Source organism: Phoca vitulina, unplaced genomic scaffold (genome assembly GCF_004348235.1).
Source record: "Phoca vitulina isolate PV1807 unplaced genomic scaffold, GSC_HSeal_1.0 scaffold3, whole genome shotgun sequence".
NCBI classification, from domain to species: domain Eukaryota; kingdom Metazoa; phylum Chordata; class Mammalia; order Carnivora; family Phocidae; genus Phoca; species Phoca vitulina.
Window position 1 is genome coordinate 42,255,316 of NW_022589706.1, and position 6,635 is coordinate 42,261,950.

Sequence of the window (6,635 nt, forward strand, 5' to 3'; positions counted from 1 at the left end):
AGAATATCCAATGGGAAAAAGGCATCTCTTCCAAAAATGGTGTTGGGAAAACTGGACAGCAACATGCAAAAGAATGAAACTGAACCACTTTCTTACACCATATACAAAAATAAACTCTAAATGGATTATAGCCCTAAAGGAGACCTGAAACTATAAAAGCGCTTGAAGAAAACACAGGCATAACCTTTCTGACATCGGCCCTAGCAACTTTTTTCCAGATAGGTCTCCTGAGGCAAGGGAAACAAAGGCAAAAATAAACTATCAGGACTTTATCAAAATAAAAAGCTTCTGCACAGCAAAGGAAACAATCAACAAAACTAAAAGGCAATCTACAGAATGGAAGAAGATATTTGCAAATGACATATCTGATAAAGAGTTTCCAAAGTATATAAAGAAATTATAGGGCACCTGGGTGGCTCAGTCGTTAAGTATCTGCCTTCGGCTCAGGTCATGATCCCGGGGTCCTGGAATCAAGCCCCACATCGGGCTCCCTGCCCGGCAGGAAGCCTGTTTCTCCCTCTCCCACTCCCCTTGTTTGTGTTCCTGCTCTCGTTATCTCTGTCTCTTTCAAATAAAAAATAAAATCTTAAAAAAAAAGAAATTATAAAATCCAAGACCCCAAAAATGAGCAGTTCAATTAAAAAATGGGCAGAAACATAAAAAGACATTTTTCCAAAGAAGACAACAGACACATGAAAAGATACTCAACATCACTCATGATCAGGTAAGTGCAAATCAAAACTACAATGAGGGGCGCCTAGGTGGCTCAGTTGGTTAAATGTCCAGCTCTTGATTTCGGCTCAGGTCATGACCTTGGGGTCTTGAGATCAAGCCCTGAGTAAGGTTCCACACCCAGTGGAGATTCTCTCTCTCCCTCTTCCTCTGCCCCTGCCCCCTTCACTAAATTAAAAAAAATAAAATAAAAACTACAATGAGATATTACATCACATCTGTCAGAATGGCTAAAATCAACAACACAAGAAACAACAGGTGTTGGCAAGGATGTGGAGAAAGGGAAACCCTCTTGCACTGTTGGGAGGTAAAATATCTCCTCTATATTTAGAGCAAAAAAGGTAGATTTGTTATGTTCCCTGCTCTCTGGTTAATATCTTGTCTATAACATTTCTCCACATCTGGGATTTCTATGAGCCTGGTCACGTAGCCCCCTGCATGAGCCTAGTCAGGTAGCCCCTTACCTATCTCTCCCTACCTAGCCTCACCTGTCCCTTACTCAACATTACTAGGTATTAACCCAGAGAATACAAAACTACTAATTCAAAGGGATACATGCACCCTGACGTTCATAGCAGCATTATGTGCAAGAGCCAAACTATGCAAACAGCCCAAGTATTCATCGACTGATAAATGGATAAAGAAGATGTGGGTTATATACACAATGGAATATTATCCAGCCAGAATAAAAGAATGAAATCTTGCCATTTGCAAAAACATAGGTGGTGTCAGGGAGTATTATGCTGAATGAAATAAGTCAGTCAGCAAAAGACAGGTACCATATGATTTCACTCATATGTGGAATTTAAGAAACAAAACAAATGAGTAAAGTGCAGAGAGAGAGAAAGAGAGAGAGAGGCAAACCAAGAAACAGACTCTTAACTATAGAGAATAAACTGATGGTTTACCAGAAGGGAGGAGGGTGGGGGGGGATGGGTTAAAAAAAAAAAGGTGAATGGGCGCCGGGGTGGCTCAGTCGTTAAGCGTCTGCCTTCGGCTCAGGTCATGATCCCAGAGTCCTGGGATCGAGTCCCACATCGGGCTCCCTGCTCGGCGGGAAGCCTGCTTCTCCCTCTCCCACTCCCCCTGCTTGTGTTCCTGCTCTCGCTCTCTCTCTGTCAAATAAATAAATAAAATCTTTAAAAAAAAAAAAAAAGGTGAATTTTATCATGTCATATCTTTGAATAAATAGTTTATTATTTAAATAGCTTTAAATGATAAGAAAAAAAAGATCCTTCTCTTTGCTGTTCATTACTTTATGTAGAACCAGATTTCCATATGGTATTATTTCCCTTCTGCCTGAATACTTCTTTTGAAATTATTCAAAGTACAGGTATGCTGGTGATGAATTCCTTCAGCTTTTCTATTCTGAAAAGTCTTTACTTCATCTAACTTCATTCATATTTCAGTCTTTTTTTTCCCACTGAAGTTTCATTCTGGATAGGTTCTATCACCATGTCTTCCACCTCACCAACCTTTACTTCTGCAATATCTAATCTGTTAATTATACCCAGTGGATTTTTCATTTTAGACACGTAGTTTAGACAGTTAGACATATTTGGATGTTTGATCCAGCTCCCCTCTCATGTCTTTCTTCCTCTACTTAGCATGCTCAATTTTTCCTCTAGCATCTTTAGCATACAAATACAGTTAAGATAACTATTTTAATATCATTTTCTAAAATACTATTATTTATGCCATTCCTGCATCAGTTTTGATTGACTGATTTTGTTCTCATCTCGGGCTGTATCTTCCTTCATCTTTACATGCCTGGAAATTTTTTATTAGACACCAGACATTGTGAATTTTACCTTGTTGTAAGCTGAATATTTTACTGTTTTATTCTTCTGAATATTCTTTTTTTTTTTTTTAGATTTTATTTATTTATTTGACAGAGAGAGACACAGTGAGTGAGGGAACACAAGCAGGGGAAGTGGGAGAGGGAGAAGTAGGCTCCCTGCTGAGCAGACATTTAGCGGGGCTAAATCCCAGGACCCTGAGATCATGACCTGAGCCGAAAGGCAGACGCTTAAAGACTGAGCCATCCAGAGGCCCCTCCTCTGAATATTCTTGAGGTTTGTTTTGAAATGCAGTTAAGTTACTTGGAAATTGATCCTTTCAGTTTTTACTTTTAAGCTTTGCTCTACAAGACTCAAGCTATGTTTTATACAGAATAATTTATTCCCCATTATTCAGGCAATACCCCCCAGGGTACTCTAACTAATTCCCCATTAATTATGGACTTTTCCACTTGAATTGGTGGGGAAAGAATTATTCCTAGCCTTATGTGAACTTTTGAGATTGTTCCTTCTGCTTCTTTTGTGTGATTCATGACCACTTGTGGTTTCCTGACAGGTAAGCCCCCTGCTGAAGACTGAGGGGAAGCCTCTGCAGATCACTTTCTGTCTATGCAGCACTCACCTTTCCTATACTCTGTTGTATTTCCAGACCCCCCAGCTCAGGCTCTGCCTGAGCTTCTCTCTTCCCTGGTTGGTGACCAAACACTCTCTCCAGGAGTTGAAGTAGGATAATCATAGGGTCTGCCTTATTTACTTCATGTCCCCCAGCAACAACTAATCATTGCTTTTTGTTGCTTGCTATAGAAGGTATTTAAAACATAAGTTTTATATATTTTCTTCTTCTTTTTTAAGTTATTTCAGGCAGAACATTAAATTTAGTCCTTGTTACTGCATCTTTACTGAAAGAAGAAATAGACACACATTTTCTACTTGTGTCCCAAAGATAATTGAAGGCAGACCCATACTTAGAAATTTTCAAGAGGAATTCTTTTTTCCTTCCAGGTTTTAGACCAAAGTAGCCAAGCTTACTTGTTGCCTCCATCTGCTATTGGATCAGCTGCTTTCTTCCATCAGTTTCCAGAGATTACGACCACTCTAGGTCCTAGATTTATGATCCTAGTCTCAGTTTCAACTGCCAGCTTTGCCTATGTCTAAATCAGGGACTGGCAAACTGATTCTGTAAGGGACCAGGTAGTACATATTATAGGTTCTGTGTGAGGGTCACATATGGTCGAATTTGCATATTCTTCTTTTTCTTCCCTCTTTAAAGAAAAAAAAAAGCCACCCTTTAAAACTGTAAAACCTATTATAAGGCCATATACTGTACATAAACAGAAGGGGACTGGTCATATTTTCTCTATGGGTTGAGTCTGTTGATCCCTGGTTCAAAGTCTGATTGCTTAACTTGACAGGGATATGAGAACCTAAGGCTAAAAAATACTGAGACACCCCCCCCCCACTGTCTCCAACAATACAGCACACATCTGTAACATTTTGGTTTTCAGTTCTCTAGGGGAATTATCTTTATTGCAAATTCCAATATTCATTTAAAGGGATATTCGTGATTTTCTATTTGGCATTGTAGGTATATTGTAGTAGAGGTTTTTCTGATTATTTAATGCCTCCATTTTGCCACCCCTTTCTTCATGACTACTATAATTTTGACATGATTTTACATATCGGCACTCCTTGTAACAATTGGTCATAAGGTAAGGGAGGACTTACAGTGTCACAATGCTTAAAAGGAACAATAGACATCAGACATTAAATGCTATAGGGAGGGTAATCATTTGTATTTTCTTTCTTTTTGCTTTTTAAATTTGCTAATTCTTCCTTTATTCCTTCATCTTTCTTTTATTGAACAAATAAATATTAATATTTTGCTATGTGCTAGACTCTATGCTAGATGCTAGAATAAAAATTTAAATAAGATGGTTTTGTTATTTGTTCTTTTGGAGATTGGAGTCTAGTAAGAAAGAGACAAAAAGTAAAAATATATCTATATAAATGAATATATAAATATAACTTGATTAAGGGACATTAGGGAGCAAAACTTTATTATGTCAAATCAAGGAAGAAGGCAGTAGATCTGAGAGAAAATATAACTTCAACAAAACAGAGAAAATCCTAAGAGAAACTGAGAATTAGTAGAATATAAGTACTCAATCTGCCCTAATAGCAGTTGTGTTAATAGAGTGTTAAGCTTTCCACTTCCAAATAAAACTCCAAACTCTCTGAAAATCTTTTTGAGAGTAGTAGCAAGACCTGAATGTGGTGGTAACATTTGACACAATAATCCTTCTAATTACCTATTAGAAAGTCAAAGATAAAATCATCAATGAGTGAAAGGTGTAAGCTGAAGAGTGCTTTTTAAAATAATATTTATAAAAATGAATATTATAATAATTTTAATGTCACACAAATATGTTTCATTTTATAAATAATATGCAATCATTTATAAAGCATGTTTTTTTAAATGTTAATTATTTGGAGAATATTCAGAATAAAATGTTAATTTAAAAGGGAAATTACCAAAATAAAATATATGTGCACATGCAGCCATCTTCCTCTGCCATCTCTCCCTCCTTCCCTTCTTCCCTCCCTCCCTCTCTCTTTCACCCTCTGTAGCTCTCTTCTCCCTACTTCACCACACACACACACACACACACACACACACACACACACAAGCACATTTACATACATTGGCATGAAATGCACCAAAACATTAATGTTCTTATTTCCAGATAGTGAATTATAGGTAATTTTTAACTTCTGTATTTTCTATATTATCAGCAAAATAATATTACTTTTAAAAAGACTTAAACTGTTGACACAAGTTCAGTAGTGTATTCTTTAAGTGAGCTAGAAACTTCGTACGAGGGAAAAGAAAGTAAGTTCCCTCCTAGGTTCATACCCCTCTGGCTGAGCCCTAATAATTCAATACATCAAGTACTCTTGCTATAATGCCCTCAATGACCTTGCCTTCTTATATTGCTGATACACACTCTTATGTAAAACTATCTCTATACTTTACAACCATCTCACATCTCCATCCTTATACCTTGACTATTGAATGACAGCGGAGAAAACCATAATCTTGAGCTCTTTGTTGCACTATACATTTTTTCCCTAAACTTAAATTAGACCAGAATCAATATATAGTAACTATCCAACACCTTTTCCTATTTATGAAAACTGACATCCCCGATCTTACTAGTCTCAGTGATTCTCTAACTCACAGCTTTTTTCCACAGTTTCAAGAGATGTCCTCAGTTCTCAATTGAAAGATCTCAAATTTTCTTCAGGAAAACTGTCGCTTACAGAACCACAAGAAGTCTCTTTGCACTTTGGATTTATTACAGTATTGTCATTGGGTAAAAATGGACTATTACAAAGAAAAACAAGAAAACTTCTACTAGTTTTTAATTTTTAATTTATTGGTGACCCCTTTGTTTTATTTTCTTTCCTTTTCTCTTCTCTTACTAGATGTGACTTCAGTGGATGACCACCCTAGGCTTAATTGTTCTTCAGGCATATTTTGATTAGTTTACACAATTTGGGGTTGTTTGCTTTTGGGGGGTCAACATTTATAAATAAGGATATTTTTCACAAAAATTTTGATTTCCAACTTCTTTTAGCATATATGGTAATGTGTGCCCACATTCCTTCATGCCGAAATTGGCTAGAACTGAAATAAGTCACTACATCGAGAGAGAGCATGTACGTTCCAATTCAGTCCACAGTCATCTCACTATGTGTGCGCATGTCTTTTCCTTCATTTTCTTTATATGCCCAAATTCTCTAGACACATGAGTTGGTTAACATTGCCTGCCCACTCATTCTGGGCTAGCTCAACCAAACTCATGGTTCCAAGAACCAGAATCAGTGAACACTGATGCTGTCCAATCTGCATCGACATCTCTGTTCTACTGTCTGCACACCAGATCCATATATTCAGCTGACTAGAAATTTCCAGTAAGATGTTAAAACTGAACATCTAAAACTGAACTAGAAATTTCCAAACTTTTTTTTCCTATTTTTTTATTCTCTTTCACTGAAGTACAGTTACATACAATATTGTATTGGTTTCCGGGGTACACCATA